The sequence below is a fragment of the Pseudopipra pipra genome, chromosome 1 (genome assembly GCF_036250125.1).
Source record: "Pseudopipra pipra isolate bDixPip1 chromosome 1, bDixPip1.hap1, whole genome shotgun sequence".
In the NCBI taxonomy this organism is placed as follows: Eukaryota; Metazoa; Chordata; class Aves; order Passeriformes; family Pipridae; genus Pseudopipra; species Pseudopipra pipra.
In genome coordinates, this window is record NC_087549.1 from 87180091 (window position 1) to 87200186 (window position 20096).

At 42.5% G+C, this 20096-nt stretch overlaps 1 long non-coding RNA gene across 2 annotated transcripts; it reads right to left on the reverse strand.

The window, feature by feature from the left end:
* Positions 1 to 13000: 13000 nt before the first annotated feature.
* On the reverse strand, positions 13001 to 18634 carry LOC135418401 (uncharacterized). Of its 2 annotated transcripts, none has more exons than XR_010432425.1 (3): positions 17485 to 18634; positions 16295 to 16345; positions 13001 to 15957 (listed from the first exon to the last, which is right to left on the reverse strand). It is a non-coding gene; the product is annotated as an uncharacterized LOC135418401 (long non-coding RNA). The 2 variants fall into 2 exon arrangements; XR_010432426.1 differs by having other exon boundaries at positions 16295 to 16446.
* Between the last annotated feature and the right edge of the window lie 1462 nt (positions 18635 to 20096).

Below are 20096 nucleotides of genomic sequence, written 5' to 3' on the forward strand. Positions count from 1 at the left end.
TTGCAAGAAACTTGTTGACCTATTTAATTTGTGTATATTTAGATAGACAACTAGACAGATAGTCAGGTAGATACTTGAAAGTCCAGCTCAGTGACAGAAACCTTTATTTTTATCAATGTGTCAGCACTGTCATTGCTGACATTTACTTGGCATTACTCATGCTCATAGAGAGTCCCATAGTTCATAGAGTCATATCATAGAGTCATAGGATGGTTGGGTTTGGAAGGGACCTTAAAGATCATCTAGTTTCAATCCCCCTTCCGTGAGCAAGGACACCTTCCTTGCTAGACCAGGTTGCTCAAAGTCCCATCCAGCCTGGCCTTCAACAGTTCCTAGGGATGGAGCATACACAGCTTTTCTGGGCAATCTGTTCCAGTGTCTCATGACCCTCTTTAATTGTTGCTTATAATTTTTATAACAAACTTGGCCCATGTCTGTAATGCGTACTACATAGGTCTATATGTGTATACGTAGAAATATGCATACAAAGATCACAGAATCACAGAATATTCTGAGTTGAAAGGGACCCACAAGGATCAAGTCTGACTTTTAAGTGAATGGGCCCTACGGGGATCAAACCCACATTATTAGCACTGTGCTCTAACCACCCAAGTTAATCTCAGATCTATATATTTATGCCCATATACACATAAACTCAGAAAAATCTCTATATATGTTTCAAACTCATAAACAACTAATGTGGAAATGATAGGCACAGGTTTTCTTTCATCCACTACCTCCAGGATGCAGTAGGGCATTTTTAACAGCATTGAATGAAACCAAGAGACTGAGCAACAGCCTACTCAGATCAAATCTCTGCAATGCATTTTTCACTTCCTGGGGCAATGATTCATGCAGCTGGGGACCTACTTTTATGAATAGATGTTCAGAGAAGGGATTTGGCTGTAGCATTTCTATCAACGCCTGGGACTCTTTCCTGCAAACTTTTATATGTGTCAGACGTTTCAACTGGGTTTATGTGCTGTTCTGCATAGCAGCATCTCTGGAAAGGTTTGCTTTCGTGGCTACCTATAAGTCACTGATCTTTGATCCTTGTGTGCCTATATCCTGGAGGATATTATGGGGTTTTGGATGTATTTCTCATTTGAAATACTGTAAATCATGAATAGAGAAGCTTTGGCAACAGCCAAACTTGTGATAATTGTCTGAGCTGTAAAAGCTTCTGGGGCCTCACAGGGATAGTGGCAGCAGATGCATCTGTGCCTGTGTTACCCTGCTTTCCCAATATCCCCAAAGCTTGACTGCTTTTTTTGACAACATTACAAAAGCAGTGTAGAAAGGGAAGAAAACACAGAGAGAGTAAAGCATTTACTTACTTATAGAACTGAATCAAGATATAGATGGTGCTTAAAAGATAGAGGACTGGCCAGAGAACTGTAACATCTAGGAACACTTTTTTACTCTCCAGCAGATATTTTTCATTTCCTGTGCCATGTATATCATCCTGCACATCTCCTCTCTCAGGAAACTTATGCAGGTAACAGAAAAAGGCCCCAGAATGCAGCAGGTCCCTCATCCAGATCCACAGACCCATTAACTTTACACAGAAGAACCAAGACCATAAGGAGAAAGAGGAGATTTCATCCCTTCCCCTCAGCTGGGGTCAGAGTTGGCTCCTTGAGTTCCTAAAGCAAGAGTGTGTTAGAAACATTGAGGAGAAAATTAAATAATCTTCTGTTGGGTGTTTTGTCATGTGTGCTGTGTATTTTATTTTCTGTCAAACAAATATTGAATAATGGTGTATATGGACAACACTTTTTTTGAAAATATCACATGCCACCACCACATAAATTAAGCCTGTATTTTAACATAAAGTCATAGTTTATAATTTTTCCTCAACTTTTCAAACTTTTGAGTGCTTGAATATTCAATCTTATCATTCTTCTAATTTAGAGAAATGTGACTAGTAATGCTGAGGTGGCAGCAAGAGTGGTCAATTGACACAGATTTTCATCAGTGGTCCTGTGTTACTAAGACAGTAGAAAGCTTGAATAGTGGTGGATAATAAAAGCTGGCAATAAAAAAAAAGCTCATTTTCAAGTCAAATTATAACTGAGCTGTTTTGAGCTGTGTTTTACTAAATCCACTCGCAAGAGTAGAATAAGTAAACGAATTTCCTGTCTTGTAGGGAATATCTTCTAGAGAATGTTTTCTCTAAAAGAAGCCAGTGAATTTCAGCACTGATAACTTTCTTATTCCTATGACCAATTATTTTCAAACATGTCATCTACACTAGCTCTCAGTGAGGATTAACTATATGACAGGCTTGAACTTTTAAAAGCAAGTGAATTTTAAATTGTGAAAGAGCAGGGGGAAAAGGTGAGACTAGTTTTTACTGTACAGAAACATGTAAAGTTTTTGACTGCGTCATCATTCACAGTCTTCTTGCCATAAGTGTAATGAGAATTATTTCCTTTCTCTTCTTTTTTGATTCCCTAGAAAACCCCCACACTTCATGATTGGATGGTGTAGACTAATTTTGAATTAATCATTTGTCATATGAATAGCTTATTGTAAATGAAACTCCCTCATCTAACCCAGCAGTATTTTTCTGTTAATTGCTTTGCAAGCATTTAAGTATATTTGTAGTTCAAACTGCATGAACCAATGCTAGTTCAATTATACATTTGTGTTTGTCTGACTGGATGGGATTGGCACAAAGAGCTAGGTGTTTTATCTGACTCTTTGTGGTAGTCAATTCAAAATCCAATTTCAGCAAATATTCATGGACATTATGTGAAAATACGTTTCACTGTACTCTTCCAGAAGTATATTTCTGTATTGTTTCAGAGAATTACTCTTGCAATTCTCACACTCCCTAAATCCTCCTAGGTTAAAAAGCATGCTGCTGTTGCACTGCTCTTCTGCAGAGGAGAGGCTTTCATCCTCAGAGCTGGCACAAATCTAACACTGCCACTGGATATTTGTGGAAATGCTGCCTATACTTTTCTAACAACATGTGGGTTTGCACCAAGTGTGAAATGTTTTAGCCCTAAAGCAAATACTTAAAGATGTAAGAAGCTGGTTGCTATTAAGGATTTGATTTGTGACAGTGAGTTCATCCCTGTTCATTCCACTGATGGGATCTGTGTTATCAGAACATCAATTTCCCACACAGGTCACCAAAATGATAGACCTTCAAAGCCAAGAGAATCGAAGGAGTCAATAAATGTGCTCACTCAAAATAGAGAGGAGAATATCAGGGGTTCAGTGTGACCTAGGTCAGCAGAGTTTCCATTCAGACCTGTTGATCCCCTTTTTTTTTACTATTTTCAACTAAGGTCTAATTTGAGACTTCAGTAAACCCCTGGAAAGCCTGTGGAAAGCCAGCAGTGCCCAAACAGCACCCAAACAGCTGGTGGCCAAGATCAGATAGCCCACATTTCTCAGTGGTGTCATATATATATATATATATATATATCCTCCTTTGGTTGGAGATATTAATGAGGAAGACATTTCCAGGATGGAAAAGGATATCTGGACTGAGAAAATTTAATCCTGAAAAATGAAAGAAGAAGACTAAAAAGAAGATAATCATAAGTTTCAGGATTTAAACTTCAGTAGAATAGGATGTGATCTGTAGGAAAAGCAGTCGGTGTCATAGCTAATGTTTGGTTTTTTCCAGAGGTGTCCAACCTGGCCACTCTTAGCCAGGTAATATCAGACAAGACAGGCAACACACTGGCTTCAGTGCAGCAGCTGGGGCTGCTTCCTTGGGGCTTGAGGGCTCAGACAAAGCATCATGTGGGAACAACTTAACGCCTATTACCAGGCGTAAGGTGAACAGCAGGAGTTGATCCTGTGCATTAATCCACAGCAACTGTGAGATAAATCACATTAGTTTAAATATCACTGAAGGAAATTTGGCTGACGTATGCAAACTCATTCAGCTGCTTTAATTGTAGCACTCAAGGAAAAGGCGGTGATTTCAGCAGACTGAAATAGGATGGGGAGTCCTCACTGCATGAGATGAGAGACCACCATACACAGCTACTCAGGCCAAGAGATAATAGGAAAATCCTGTCTTTCAGGCAGAAAAACAAACTATGCAGTCTTTCCCTTTCCATAGCACCTCTTCTTAACCAAACCAATAAACAACATTATGAGGCTTGAGGGACTAGGCTGGCACAGGGCACAGGGACTAGGCCGGCACATATCCTGCAGTTTCATTCTCCACAGAAAGACATTTTCAGGTAGAGATGGTTGAAATAACTCCAGTCAAAGAAGGAGCAGGTGGGAGATGGTTTTTTATTCATTAAGGATAGACGTAAATCTATGTTCTTCATCTTTATTAAAGAAAATTAGAAACCCCTCAGAAACAGGTTTTTCTTTTGCTAAAATAATGCTTAGCTTTTTTGTTTTGGTTTGGGGTTTTTCTGTAAATGAGGTAGGATATTTTACATTGAGAATGCCTTTTTTTCTCATAGAGTTGGCCTGAATCCTGCAAGTTAAGTATGTGCTCCCCATCTGTTTGGTGGTGAGCCCAGGTTTTCAGGGCCGCAAAAGTGAACTGATAGTTCAGAAAATAAAGTCTTTCTTCCTTGATTTTTTTTTTATTTTTAGCTGACAAGTGTACTGATGGCCAGTTTAATTTGATTTGACACAGATGGTCATTCCACTTGGCAATCATCCACCAAAATACATGTCACCCTTGGCTAATGACCTAGCCTAATCGATAATCTTGTGACATCTTTTCCACATTGTATATGTGCCTGTGAACTTCCTGCAATAACCCCTTCGTGTTTTTAAATCCCAGCCTGCCAAATGCCTGGCTTCAAAATGTCATTTTTTCCTCACAAGTAGGCACCAGCTGCTGAGCAAGCTTCCAGTGATGCTCCCTCCATCTTAGCCTTCGGGACTGGTAGGAAGGGACATGGGAAATGTCATGAGAGGAGACATCTGCCCTCTGTTTCCATCTGTCACACCATGCCAGACCACAGCCTGAAGGGCTGGAGCTGGTGGCCTGTCATTCCTTCCCCTAAATCTGAAATAGAGTGATGTTGCATTGCAGCTCTGTAGATTGAGGAATGAGATCTCTTTGCACCTATATTTTATAAGACATCTTGATAATAATTATTAATGATCCATAATAGTCCTAGATCCTTATTTTCTCTGCATCTATAATGATTAGGACTCTGTAGTTTTGCCCTCTGAGATGCCTAGTCACTTCTGAGGAGAAAGTTTAGTCTTTTGCATGCATTAAAGCCTTCAAACCTTATCAAGAGTCCCCGGTAGCCCATGGTTGCCTGATCAAACTCAGGATTATATGACATGCAGGATGCCATTAGCTACTAGAAAAGTAAGTGATGAACAATATGTTTGCAAGATAAAGTCTTGTGTCCCCATGGAACATTTGCCAGTTACTCTTTGAAAGACATTTTCCAGCCTGATCTTTCACTGGAATACTTCTACTCAGCTTACATTTGTTTCTGTCACAGGGCTATTTGCTCAATAAATTAAACAGTCGATAAGCGCAGTGACCATAAATCTTCTCCATCACTAATTACCTTAAAAACAAGGAGACTGCTCCTCTGCCTCCTTTATTTCATTTGATAGTTGTAGCTGCAGCAGCTGATCTGGCTAATAATCCCAGCAGTTTGTCTTCAACTAGGGACGATTGAAGTGTCATGGGGAGGGAAATTATGAAAATCAGGCATGTGCAGTGTAATTCTTCTCATGAGAAAACATATTCATATAAAACAATGAGAAGCCATGGAACTTCCTAACCTGGATGTTACATACCTTTCCTTTGGCTGAGGTTGTTTTGCCATTGTGAAGAAATGCCCTCTGGGAACTGCCACTGTGCGACTGCTAACACTTGGCAGTCATTTCTCTACGTGAGCTATGGGGAATCTCCATCACTGTGCAGCCATCTGAGCCTTGTTTCTGTGAGATCCCAAAGGCCTTTGCAAGGTTTGTTTATTATTAGCCTCATTTATCACTCTCATGACTGATTTTGAATATAAGGAAAGTGGATCCTATTAAAGAATTCATGTGTTACTATCTAGGACACAGAGTCAAGTGTGGAGTAACCCACATTTCATCGTCATACTATTAAATAACCAGTATTAATTCACTTCACGCCAACTAGCTGAGAACAACCAAACTAAATTTTGACATGTGGCAGAGAGCTGACTTTTGTTAGATTATAGATATCATATGTGGATCCAGGATATTTCATTAAAAAAAAAGGTTAGTGAGTTGTTTTTGACATCACAAATTTCCTCGTTGTTCTGCTAGGGAAACATTTCCAGTTTGTGGTGCCCTCTCTGAATTGTTGATTCTAACAGTGCAGCCCAAATTATGTGGATGTAGATGACATAGAAGTCCTGCCAGCATTTCTATGGTGTGTATGTGTGGGAGGAAATGGTATTTGGAAAAGGAACAAGATTGCACATCCCATCAATGTGCACATCCCATCAACACACATCCTACCAATGACAGTACCAAATCCACTTCCACCCTTTGCTCTGCATGTCTATCTCCTTGTTGAGCTGAAAAACTGTTTGTTATACAATGCTGTGACGCAAATCAAGGTAGTGACATCACACCTGCAAAGTTGGATGTCACCAGCCCAAAGGTCCTGTGCACTCAGCACACATGAGGTATGCAAATGGATGTCAGGATCTGGCAGTGTGTGATGCTGTTGTTGTTACCCCTGCCTGCACTCACCATCCCATTTCCCATCATGCCAACCATTCCTGTTTTACAGTGGCCACTTCCTTTGGTTTTCTGGCATACAAGAGTGAATGGTGGCAGAGCTTCTGGGAACACTGTGCACTCAGGGATTTTTTTTAAGAGGGATCATTACAAAAACAAAGGTCATTTAAAAACACACAAACACAAAATCCCATTTTAGAATAAAAAAGTGCAGTAGAATCTGACCTTTGCTATGTCTTTTGCCATGGTTCCTCACTAGAGCTTTATATGGTGTTCGTGGTCATGCTGTTTTATTATTCCCATGGCTCTCTTTCTTCCTTCTAAGCATTAAAAAGAGCAAAGCTAAGAAGCACAAATTTTATTTGGAACTGGTTGACCTACCCTTTGCAAACAGCAAGTGCATTCTTGGGTAATTCACAAACAGAAAAATGAGACAAGGTCAACTATCAACTCATTTATTGTGGTTTGACCCATATTACTGAGCCTATGGTTTGCTCCTGAGCTCTCCAGGCCAGAGTCCTTTCATACACCAGGGTTTGGGATTTGCAGACTGAGCACAAATCAAGGTCCTTTCCTTCACAGGGCCTTCCAAACTCACCTTGCAGACTGGCAGGATGATTTTGAGTGCATTGATGAATGAGTTAGGACACTGAGTCTCACTCTGAGCACAAGGAATAGAACTCTCTATTCAAGTTTTCAGACTATATCAACAGTACAGAGATATCTAGAAGAGAAATCTACTGCAGCGCAAGGGCTTTTTGGGGCAGGAGGAAGAAACTCCCAGCCACAATAGCAGAAGGACATATGGACATTAGCTGTATAGGAGCATGGAGTTTGCCATGGAGAGTTGCTACATGGATCAGAAAATAGTGTAGATGTGAATCAGCTCTCAGAAACCAGTCCGACCATAGAAATGGACACTCATGGCTCAAAAAAAGCAAGAGAGGAAAATAATTCATCTCGACTACCATGAGGTTCCCCATCTCCTTTTTTGATCAAAGCAAAGCACACCTGTGCAAAATGCCAGTGGTTTTGTATTGTTCACCCTGCTCTTGTGCTCTTAAGAAAAGCAGACCTTCCCCAGCCCACACAACCCATGTTTTTTTTCCATCTGCACAAAGGATCTCACCTCTAAAATACTCTACAGCTCTCACAGGAATATCACTGGCTTCTCTGGCCTATCTCTGTGGAGAAAAAAATGTGAGACAAACACTAGGTGATGCTTTCTGATGGCTATGAAGGTACAAGGATAAGCAGAGTGGCTTACTTAGAAGGGAAAGGGCCCAGGAAGCCTGGCTTTCATAGGTATTCTCAGGGTGCCAAGTCACACACATACACACTTGATAAGGAACAGTTCCTTTTCTCAGAAATGCCAGTTTCATCTGGGTGCTTGTCTGTCACTGGACAAATGAGAGATTTGGCCCAGGACAATTTACTTCACACAAGTGAATGTGTAACTGCCCATCTTCAGTCTGACTGATGAGAGCCCGGGTAACTTGACAATATTCCTCCTCCTACATCTGAGGGATGTCTGCTGTCCATGAGTGCTCCTGCCATTGATATGGATGCCATGAAAACAGGCAGCCCTCTGCAGTAAGCAACATCTGTAGGTGGCAATCTATATGAGAGTGAAAAGTTATTTTCCCCAGCTTATTCTGCAAGAACAATGCAAAGAGCGTATCTCATCAAAACGCTGGTTTGATTTTCTTTGCTTTCCTTTTTTTTTTTTTACTGATCAAGAGAAGAAAACAAAGCCATTTCTTTCCCAAAAATCTCCAAGGCAAAATTAATTTCAGATCCCCTCCACGAGATAGCTGGATACAAGATCCTCCCTTAGGTCACTCAGCATATTCATTACACTGCTCTTGCTCCTCTAAGATAATGGATCATGTATTCCAGGACTTGCCTGCACTTGCAAGTTAGCACTGATTAAAGTAAGATGCAAATGTAATGTACCATTGCTGCTTCTTAAAAGCAGCTCGAAGGCTGAATTAAGCAGGAACAATGCACTCTGATTTTGCAGAAACAGCATCCACACAGGGTATTAATCAGGAATAGATGTTTGGAAACAACATGGAGGCATGACGTAGGTGAATCAGCCACACTCGCACCTCTCCCCGAGGGCCCTGGCTGCCCTTGCCAGTGGTAGAGGAGAGTGTTTCAGGCAAGAGCTGCTAAATCTCCTATGGATGATTTCAATTAATACTGTACATGTTGAAGTCTGTACCATGGTTTGCAATAAGGAAGCAGCAGTTACCTTAAAACATTAATATTAGTTGAGCTATCTGCTTTGCTAAAGGATGGGTAAGAATATAGTCTGTTGTGTTTGCCTGTTGAGCGGCCAAGTAAATTAAAAGACATCTGACAAAATGTTCCAGCTGCAAATGAAATCCCAGAGCTAGATGAGACTTGTCCACAAGAGCCTGTGACAGGTGATGTTATTGCTGCTCGGACAAGTTGTCAGGCAAAAAAGCTATGAAGGTACATTTAGTGGGTTGCAAATGCTCTCTTCTCGTCTTTCAGTTTTGCAAATTTTATTGAGTGATGTTGCCTTTATTCTGTACTTGTCCCTGCTCAGCAGAGGCACTTGACAAGTCATCTGGGAGGATCTATCATTGCATAACCTCATACTCGATGGGCAAAGCAGTTCACCTCTTCTTGCCCCCTTCCTGCAGCCAAGGGCTCCAGGCATTCCTCAGGCATCCTTCAGCAAGGTAGTCCTGGGGAAAAAAAAAAAAAAAAGCCACAAAAGCTCAAGATTTGGCTTTCCTCTCTATTTTTTCATGCCCTTAGCCTAACCCCAAATACTTCAAAATAAATAACTAGTATCATTGTAAGGAAAGTTGTGAGGTAATTAGGTCTCTGGTCTCAATTTATATGCAGGACTGGAAAAACACCCTCCTCTTGACAAGATTAAAGCATCTGTGGGAACTACTCATGCTTGCAGGCCATCTCTGGCCACTTTGTTCCTAGGCCATTGCAGGTATCTACAGAGATGATTATAGAGACTTCCTGGTCGATGGTGAGAGAAAAGCAGGTGCTTCCAGAAGGCAATGTCAGATTGGGCTCTGTGCTTGTCAGGGACACACAGGCTTGTCCCACCCAGGCCTGTGTCAGCTGGGCATGGGTCTGGGATTGCCCATGTTGCCAGCTCCTACACCACAGCACCGGTGAGTCTCTCTTTCCCATGTACTGTGGGGTAGGATCCAGCACCGAAGCTGATTTCAGGGGGCAGCTGGCTGAAGGTAACTGTGTAAGGGTTGTTCCTGCCCTGCAGCTCACACAACACCCCACTGCATCTGTCACCTGGGTGCAGCCTGTCCTGGGGACCTGAGTGTGCAAGAGAGGGCACAGAAGGGGGCCTCTGGAGGCAGGTTGGCACAACAGTTTTGGTATTTGGAGTGAGAAGGGCAGGGATAATATAAAGACAAACTTCTTGAGGAATAATCTGCAGCCCTGCATGTTACCTGGGGACTTGCATTATCTAACACTGCTCTGTCAGCTGATCTTACAGGAGATTTAGGACAAGCCCCTCCTCCTGCTGATGAGCTGTGTCAGAATTTGCCTGGTGATACAAGTGAACAAACATTACCTAAGGGAGTCTGGCCAAGTCTGTGAACAAAAACTAGCTTCAGACAATAAAAGTGCATACAACCAAGCCTGCCTTTCAGGGAGGACAGGTAAAAGCGGTGAGATACAGCAAAAACACACCGAAAATGGCCTGTTTTCACACTTTTCTACATAACCATTCACTTTTGTTTTCTTTCAGAAACAACCTTCCCATCAATCCAACACTGAAGCAGTTAAGACAGGGGACCCAAAGCTACAGCTAACCCATATCTGCACAGCAGGTTAAGAACAAAATATTTCATTGAGTCTTGAAGTCTATAACTCAAGCTGTGCTTAAGCTTGAAGATCAGCAGCCACAGTTCCACTTGATTACACTGGGAACTGAGATGATCTAGAACTTCTGAAAATCAAGTCCAGAGTCACTCAGAGTTGCCATCAGTGGCATAGACTCAAGGAAACTTTCTGATGGTTTCATTTTGTATTTGGAGCTTCACTGGCCTGGAAAATAATACATGAGGCATATTCTCCATATTACTCAGGCAGGTTCCACATGATCATCTCCATTACCAAATACAACAGTCCCAGTTGCAGTCAGTGTATTCTTTTCCCCTAAATTTCTCTTCCAGAGATACATTTCTCCAAAAATAGAAGACCTGAAACTTCACTTTTATGATCATAGAAGATTTTGTTCACACTATACTCTTTAACAGGTGCCTTCAGAGTCTAAGCCCATTTTAGGAACATGTCAGAGGAAAAAAGCTAAAATGAGTAGCCAAAGCTGCTGTCTGACCTTTAAATACATTTTTAAAGCTCTCAGAGCTCCACAGCCCGCAAGGAGGTTTTTTCTCACTGCCAAATGCAGAGTACATGCAGGTCAATTTTGACCCCAGCTCCTCCAGAAAAGTTGCTAAGTCTACATGATAAAGGCAAGTGCTATTTACACAGAAAGTTGGGGCAAACCTCTGCATGTCACCAAGCAGCTTTCCTGTACACTGAATGGAAATATTCAGGGTAAGCTTTTTTCTCTTGACTATGTTTCCTCCTACACCTTCATCCTCTGAAGCAGCCTCTGTAAGTAAGAAAGATACAAAGTTTCCTTGTCACAGTGTAAAAATACTAAAGCTCCACTGCCTTATAATCTGCTCCTTTTGCTGGGAGTCCATCAGGTCTCCAGGATGAGGTGCTAGGAGACACTACCCCTATTACTGGGTTTGACATTTGGAGGTCTCAGCTGACTACAGTCATGGTTGGTGAGGGGAATATAGTTTACAAAGCTGCTGAGGAAAGGTGCTGCAAAAAGGCCATAGTAGAGGAGGGTAACCAGCTGAGAACATGATGGATTTGAGAGGGCTTTCCTTCTGCCCAGGCCAGGAGCTGAAAGAGGCAACAGTAATCTCATATATTTGTTAGCAAGTCTTTGCCCTAGTGAGACTTCAGAAAAGCTGGTCAGAAAACATGGTAATGATTGATGACCAAATAATGTTGTTTATTTAATCAAAAGAACATATTCTGCAAAAAGAAAATGTTTTAAAGGAGCAAGTGTTTCCTGAGGCTGTTCATTTATCACATTGGAATTCTAGAAAGCCACAAAAAAGGGTTGGAGACCCTCACAGTCCACATGATGTCCACGTGTGGTCTGTGTCATTCCTGAAAGGCGTTTAGCCAACCTGTTCATAGTCATTTCTCAAGCTGGAAAATTCAGTTTGAGCTTAGGAGAAAGATATCTTTAACAGTGAAGAAGAAAGTGCAGCAACAAAGGCTGAGGAGGTATGGAATCACCCTCGCTGGTGATTTTTAAATCACTAGATATAAGCCACGTTTCTCATGGCTACATGGATGCCTGTTGTGGAGACACTGCTTGGGATATTTGGGCAAAGAGTGTCTTGATGTAAGAAGATTGAATTTTTTTGTTCAGATATGATTGATTTAAAGGCTGTAGGTCCTTTTTCAGGTTACTCACCTTGTTGTTAAGGTTGAGTTCTCCAGTCACTTCAGTGCAAATTAACTTTCGTTGTAGTCTTTGGCTATTATTTTTCGAGAGAGCATCCCTGCAGACCTCCAGGTCTTTGCTCCAAAGAAGCTTTATGCAACAAACTGTACAAGCAGCAGTTTGCATAATACCTGTCCACTGTCATAGTACCTCATCACCCCCTGGTCACCCAGCTCAGGCCCCACTGTTATGATACGGTCTATAAAGTACATACATCTGTAGCAAGCAGTGAATTTGGTCACTCAGTCAAAGGGCTTGTTTTTACAGATGAGCTCAAACAGTAAAACTTAGTAAAGTCAGTCCTCCTTACCACATGGACACTCCATCCTGGATGCAGCCATGGCTCTGTCATAAGACGCGAAATCTCAAAGCACCACATACTGCTAGCAGCAGAGAAACATGGCAACTGTCTGGGACTAGTCATCCCCTTCAGGTTAAATTAAATTTATGTTGGTTTAATTTAAGACATTTGGGGACAGTTTTCAAAGCTAGAATAATAAAAGCCACTCCTGAAGTGAAATAATGGATGGCAATAATATTGACATGTGGCAATAATAATAGAGATGTACTGCCCACTAAAGGTTTTCTATTAATGAAATTGAACCAAAACAAGTTTCCGTGTGAACTATAACCTAGAGACCAATGGTATCTTTAAGAAGAGGGATCACTGTCCTCAAACTCTGCTGCGACAGAGCAGGAATTCCATGACCCAAATGAGTTTTTTACTTTGTGCTTTAACACAAAGAAAGTTGAGGCAGGTTGAAAGACACAAAGCATATACTTTATTCATGTGTTTTGTAGCTGATGGCATACATCAAGTTCAAGGTTAAAAGGAAAACTGTAGCCAACCAAGATGAGATGAAGTCGGGAGTCCTCAGGTGACCATCCTCTCCTGGGTGTCTGCTCCAGTGCAACAAGGGATAACAGTTGTACCGACAACCACCCCCTAGTAAAATTACACCCTTCATTAAAGCCTGCTCAAATTGCCTTTCAGTGATCTTTGTCTGATGACAACACCGGCACTGACTGGATTATGCTTAATTAAGTACAAATGTTGCACGTTAATTGGCTGATAAGCCTTGTACTTGTCTGTAATTAGGTATTGCTTATCCAATATTAAAATTACTATTATTTACTCATTATATGTAATATTTGTTCTGATATGCAGTCATTGGTATGAAGGCACCAAGTAGAGACTGTGTGGGAACTTCAGTGCAGACTATGAATTATATATAACTCAACAGCAATGCAATGAGATAGAGGAGAAGAGGACAAGAGGATGGCTGAGGTATAGGAAGCAAACCCTTTCCCAGGGAATACAACATAACAAATGCACCAGTGCAAGGCCATGAGGAAAAGAGTATTGAGAAACCAGGTGCAAGGGGCTGCCAGAGCAGCCCTGGAGTAATTTTAAGTGAAAGGCTACAAGCAAAAAAAGCCTCCTAAAAATTGGAAAACCTTTAGCAATAGGCCAGTACAAGTAGTTAAGCACTGTGCAATATTTGGATAACACAACCCACTCTAAGCCTCATAAAAAAGACATATAAATAGGCAATGGCGTTTTGAGTATATCCTGCACTCTAAGTACACACACAGTTTTAAACTATCCCATGCATTTGGCACACAGCAATTGATGGGAAGGTCTGAGCTTTTATTTCCAAGTTTCATTGTGCATACAATTTACTGTAGGCAGGGAAGATTAAAGAGTAAGGAATGCCTAAATCTAGAAAGAACAAAGTAGATCTAAAGAGCTGGATGTCAGTAATTGCATCAGGTGAAAAAATACAATTAGTGACATTATAATTACTGAAATTAAATATCAATTTATATGAGTATGCACTGTAATACTTTTGACAGCCTCAAGTATTATGTGATAGCAAATAAAAGCAGAATAACAGCTCCTAATTTGTAAAGAAGTAGAATCATAGAATCATTAAAGCTCACTTAAAGAATTTTATTCCATAAGGTACAAGAACAAGAAAGGTTTTAGTGCAAAGAGGATAAGTGCTAATAAATGCCCAGTAAAACCATGCATGCATCTGCAGCTATTAAGACATACAACAGCTTTTCTAACATACAAACCTAGTACATGAAGTAACAAAACCTGCAGCAGCACCATGGAAAACTTTGGTCTGAAGGACAGAGTGGTAAGAAGACCATTCCCTTTGGGGTAGGATCCACCTTGTTTTAGATACTGCAGGCACATGAGTTGCATGCTAGTTGCATCTGTGGCTTCCTCTAGTCCACAGAGAGAAACAGGTACCGCTGGGGACAATTCTTACCATATAGATATCCATTTAGCATGCCTGGTGGTATGATGAGTCCAGGTGATTTCTCTCCCTTACCAATGTTCACGAGAGAACTTATCATCTCCTGGAGAACATTTTCTCCAGCATGTGTCTCCAAGGTTGGCCCTTTAAGTGTATGAGAGCTCTGCAACCACAAGGCAGTTATTTTTTTCCCTTCAAAACAGCTTCACTTTCCTCTCCCATCTCTCCTCTTTCCTCCAAGTGTTTAGGTCCTTTTTGCTAGCAGGATGGCATTTTTTCCCCCCGTTGCTAGGTTGGTAGCCTAGTTTCCCAAGGAAAGGAAGCTTATGAGATCACACTGTCTTGTGCAAGTGCCAGTCGGTCCCTCCTAAATAATTTTTTGAGCTTGTGAGCTGAGTTTGATCAAACTTGACAGGGGATAGAAGTTTCAAAGGTTTAAACTGCCTACAAGTGCTGTGGAAGTAGGCAGACAGAGGAGAAAAAATGCTAGGAGTGCATCCACTGCAGAAACAAAACTGTATTATTAGACACCAGAGAGTCCACATCAGAGACAGTCATTACCACTGAACTCCACGGGAGATACAATTTCACAGATTCAGTAGCTCATAAGACGACTTGATTAATATGAACATGAGCAAAATGTTCTTCTCCCCATCTTCTAGAGCGAAAGTCTTCCAGTTACAGAGCAGCAGGGGCAGAGCTCGGAAACGACAGGCCGGCAGAGTGAGTTTAGAGCTAATTGCTGCTCCTTCTCACACCAGTGCTCATGTGGAACTCTACTCGACTTCCCTGCGACTCCGGTGCCCCCATTTGCATGATCTAGTTCACATAAAGGATAAGATCAGGAACTTCAGAGCATGGGCTAAAGTGAGCGCAGCAAGTCCTAAATTGCCGTGAGCTGGAACAGCTCCACTGTGGTGGGTGAGTCTGCGTTACAATGGGCCATCAATTCCAAGCGTAGCTCCGTGATAAAGCGTCCAGCTTGTTCTTCCTTGCGTTTGTCTGTATTGCAGTTGCTAATGGCGATTCATTTAACACGAGCACGAGTTGGAACATAAACTAAAGACCAGCAAAAGCTGTGCCTGGTGCGTAGGCTGGCTCTTGCTTGTTCCTGCTGTGGCTTTTCCTAGAAGTCAGCCACCTCAGGGTTGCCTGACTGGTGAGCCTGAACAAAATCCTTGCAGTTCCTTGTTAACACTTGCTAGGGAGAAAAACAAGCTATTCACACAGATGGGGTTCAAAGAGAAACTGAAATCAGTCATCTGACAGAAAAAGACCAAAACAAACTAGCCACGGAGGACATTAAAATGGAGACTGGGAGTTGTGGGGAGTTGTGCGACTTTGTGTGTTCAGTGAAATATTGATGTTTTCTTCTTCTCCTAAGCCTTCTAAGTATTGATGTGCCAGATATCTGATTTAGGTGGAGAGAGTGCAAATCACCAACACCTAAAGAAAAGAGAGGGAAGATAATTAAATGAACCTTTGATGCACAGCAAAACAAGGAGCTTGCAAGAAGTGAGAGACATGGCTGAAAATGGACTGGGATCTCTTCAAGAAGGGCAGGTATTGCAACTTGTCCTCAACAGCTTAGCCAAGGGCGCAGCCTGAAATTCACAGCCAGAAATGCCTGCAAAGCAGCATCTGCATTAGGGTGGTATGCTACACCATCCTTTAAGATGAGGCTTCTTCAGAGGGAGATGTGAACCACAACTCTTGGGCACCCAGGGCTGAATGTTTTCTGTTACACAGCAGATCTATGAAGCCACAGGGAAGCATCCTTTACCTATTATTTGTTGTTGTCACTTCAATTCAGGCATTTTTCTTCTGATGAAAGCTAAAAGATAAAATGATTGTTCTAATTAATAATGCCTACCTCCTCATGTAGCATTTTTCACCCATCAAATGTTTCAAAGTGCTACTCTCATTCAATAGACACTAGAAGTAAAGGTGAAAAAGATCAAATGAAATGTCTTGGCAACAGAATAAAGCCAAGTCTTGCATCACAGATCTAGTAAAAGGGACAAGGGCACCTATTAAGCCTCAATAAAAAACAAAGCTTAGGACAATTTTCTGACATATTGGGTCCTTCAATGAGGCGTTGCAAAACTAATGTGACCAATGTTCCATGCCAACGAAATATGTTCTGGATTTTTTATTTGACAACATAATTTAAGGATTTCTTAGAATATGGGAAACAAAATGAGGCAATGGCTTTACAGGAATTGTTCCTTTGCAAAAGGCAGCTTGTGCCAGGGGACTGGAAAATTGAAAGTGCCCCAAGGGAGCACAGGAATGGAAAAAACCTCCTACACTATCCAGTGAAAACACAATGCATTAAAAGAAGCATAAACACCAAACTGGCAATGTACTGTAAAGCTTCTTGTACTTAAGATACTACTATTAGAAGTTCTGACAAAGAGAGATGCTATACTAGACACATGATTTGACTCTTGAAGAGGTGCATTTGGCAGAATTATACCATGTACCTAAAGGAAACTTACCGACAGTGCCTGCAGCAAAATAGATGGTTTAAGGTGGGATAAATCTGTTTAAAACAACTCCTATCAATATAAGTGGTTGCTTCTTTCTTATGCTTTCTTATGTCTCTTTTTTTTTTCTAGTTTGGTTGACTGAGGTTTGGTTTTTTTGTTCCCTCCATCAATTTGAATATCCAGTAGTTTCCAAAGTGTTAAAAAAAATGGTGGTATTAAAGTGGTATTGAAGGACGCACTCCCCATCCACTCTTGAGGCTGCTTCACAGCAAAAAAGGTGCCCTGCAGATTTGATCTTTGATGCTTGAGAGATTTAGTAAGTTTTTCACAGTCCTTAATAAATTGATATCATAGCCAAGAAACGTGAAGGTGCAAAGCATGATGCACAGGCAAGCACTTTGTATTTTGGTAGCATGAACCTGGAGTTCATATTTGAATAACATTCCTGTTTCAGGTAAAACTGAGCATACAAAATCCTTACCTAGGCAGAATGCATATTGACTTCAGGCGATACTTTTTCCCGAAGAATGGCTGTGTGAAGGCCAGGACGAGTTGTTTGCCCCTGCAGTAATGTTGTTTTTCTAGCTGAAGAGACTTCCAGCACCTGGGAACAAGGATTTATTGCTGCTGGTGAATATCAGCACTCAGATGATGGTCAGTCTCACCTTGACCTTCGGGAGGCTGTTTCAGTCTTTGTTTTATATCAGCTTTGGAGATAAGCAAACAAACAAAATAAAACAAACAATAAAGCCTAAAAAGCTAGGCCACAGGCCACAGGCTGGGTTTCTGATAATTTAAAGCACTTAAACCTATTTTTTCAGTACCTCCTGAAAGGCAAAGCCTATGCTAGCACAATCTGCCCATCTGTTAGCAAACCCACAGTTCAGGAGTACGGGGCTTTGAGCGAAATCTTTTACACAGACCCACCATGGGAATCTGAGGGGAAAGGAATAACCAATAACTCACCAATAACAGTGCTGTTGTCACTCTCCCACATCACCTCCAGCTTTTCTTCGCACTGGTGGAACTGGGCAGCAGAAGATCCTTAGCCCAAAGTAAATGAAAGCCCCTTGTGGTATCACGATTGCAATGAGCCTTGGGTTGAAACTGTCCCTCAAGAGAGGCAGCAGCCAGCTGGAAGCACATTTGCCAACAGCACCATTGATCATCAGCTGCCTGTAGCCTAAAGGAACTCTTTCAGACAGCTAAAATCGTATCTGATTTTGTAACAGACTCCTCTGCAGTCCTTATCACTTTGCCTGCCCCCAACCCTGCCAAAAAAAAAAACCTACCAAAAAAAACCAATAAACCAAAAAAAACCACCCAAACCCACTCGTGATGAAAAATGAAGTGGCTCAGAAAAATAACCCGATTTGCCACCTCCTCCTGCGAGTCCTGGTAGCCAACTCCTGCACTAGCCTCGCTCTGCAGCACCCTGTAGGCAGGATCTGCAGCTAAGGTGAAGGAGAGGGAAAAGTGGGAGGAGCGAGGGGGAAAGGCACAGAGGCTGCATACCTAGAAAGCCGGGGTTATTCTTGCTGCCCACCCTGGGGACACTACCTCTGCATCACGCAGGAGTAACAGAGGGAGAATCTGGCTTTCTGGATTTAACAAGCTCACTTTCCTTTAATTGGGGCCCTCAGGCACTGCTGTAGTACACCTAATGGCACTAGTCATTAATTAATCAGCCCTGATGAATAGGAAGGCTGAACTGGCCTCTTTCTCCTTAGGTTGTCAGCCCTTCACAGAATCTGCTGGGTTTCACTGGGCAGGACAGCAACGGCACAGATTTAAAAAGGGTCCTGAAGAGGAAGTGGGCTGGAAGAGTCACCAATCCACTCATCCCTAGACTGTGCAAATGAGCCAGGGACCAACAGTATCTGGCTGCTGCTTCTGAAACATAGACATAGCCACCAGAAAGTCCTGTGAAGTGAGTACTGCAGCTTACTTTTATACCATACCTCCCCCTGCTCCCTCTGTAAGCACCAACCAGTCTGCCTTCACTATCATTCATATATAGGTTTTCTTCAGTTCTGTATATTTGTGCTCAAGCTTTTTCTCCCAGCACAGGCCTGCTCCATCTCCCTTTTACAGCCTTTGAACAGATGGGAAAGGACTTCCCCCCCCCCCCCCCCCATAAAGCAAAAAGAATCGACCACCACCACCTCAGCCCAGTGCTGGCACGGTCTCGCCGTGGCAGAGGGCAGCCCAGGCAGGGGCGAGGTGCAGCCCTGCCTCCAGGGCTCAGCCAGGCTGCTAAAAGGGGGAGGCACGAGGTGAGCAGCCGCCTGCCAAGCACGGGTGCATCCAGCGCTGCCGGGGAAGGAGCCAGCTCCCCGCGGCCCTCCGGGGACTGCGGGGCTGCGGTTGCTCAGTCGGAGCTGGGGACAGGAATTAGGGCAGGCAGAGCCGCAATGGCTGCAAGACTTCCCGATTATCCAGCCAGCTAGAAATGCACTGGCTTGTTTTTTTGATCGGGCTATGGGTTTTTCCCCTGTTGATCTGCATTTATGCTTTTGTGTGTGTGTGTGCTTTTTTTTTTTTTTTTTTTTTTAGTAGGGGATAATTTTACTGTGGTCTCTGTCAACATCTAAATGCTTTTCTGTTGCATTTTTTCCCCTCTCTAGTTCACCACCTCACGTTTGCCCAGGAGTTAAGAAGGGATGTTCAGAAGTTTGAACCTCTTCCAGCTCTTGCTACAGCAGCTGCTGCCTGGGGCAGTGGGACCAGCCTGGCAAGCGACACCCCAGCCTTCCCCCGCAGCCCTTACAAACCCTACAGGTGCAAGGCGGCAGGAGGCAAATCCAGTACACTCAGTCCCTTTCTGGGACTTGGCGGACGGCTTATGTTTCCTTGGCCACACAACAAGGCAAGGCAGAGCAGCCACCCCTGGGGGCAAAAAAAAAAAAAAAAATCGACTATCGCTCGCAGGCTTCAGAAATAACCCCTGAAAGGGGCAGGAAAGGGAACAACCAATGCCTCGCGCATTGAGGGGCTCTTATAAAATGAACGGGGGAAGGTGAGGGGGGGGTTGTTGATTGCTAGTGTTCGGGGAGAGCCTCGCTTGCCGATTGCCCAGGAGGAGCTGAGCCG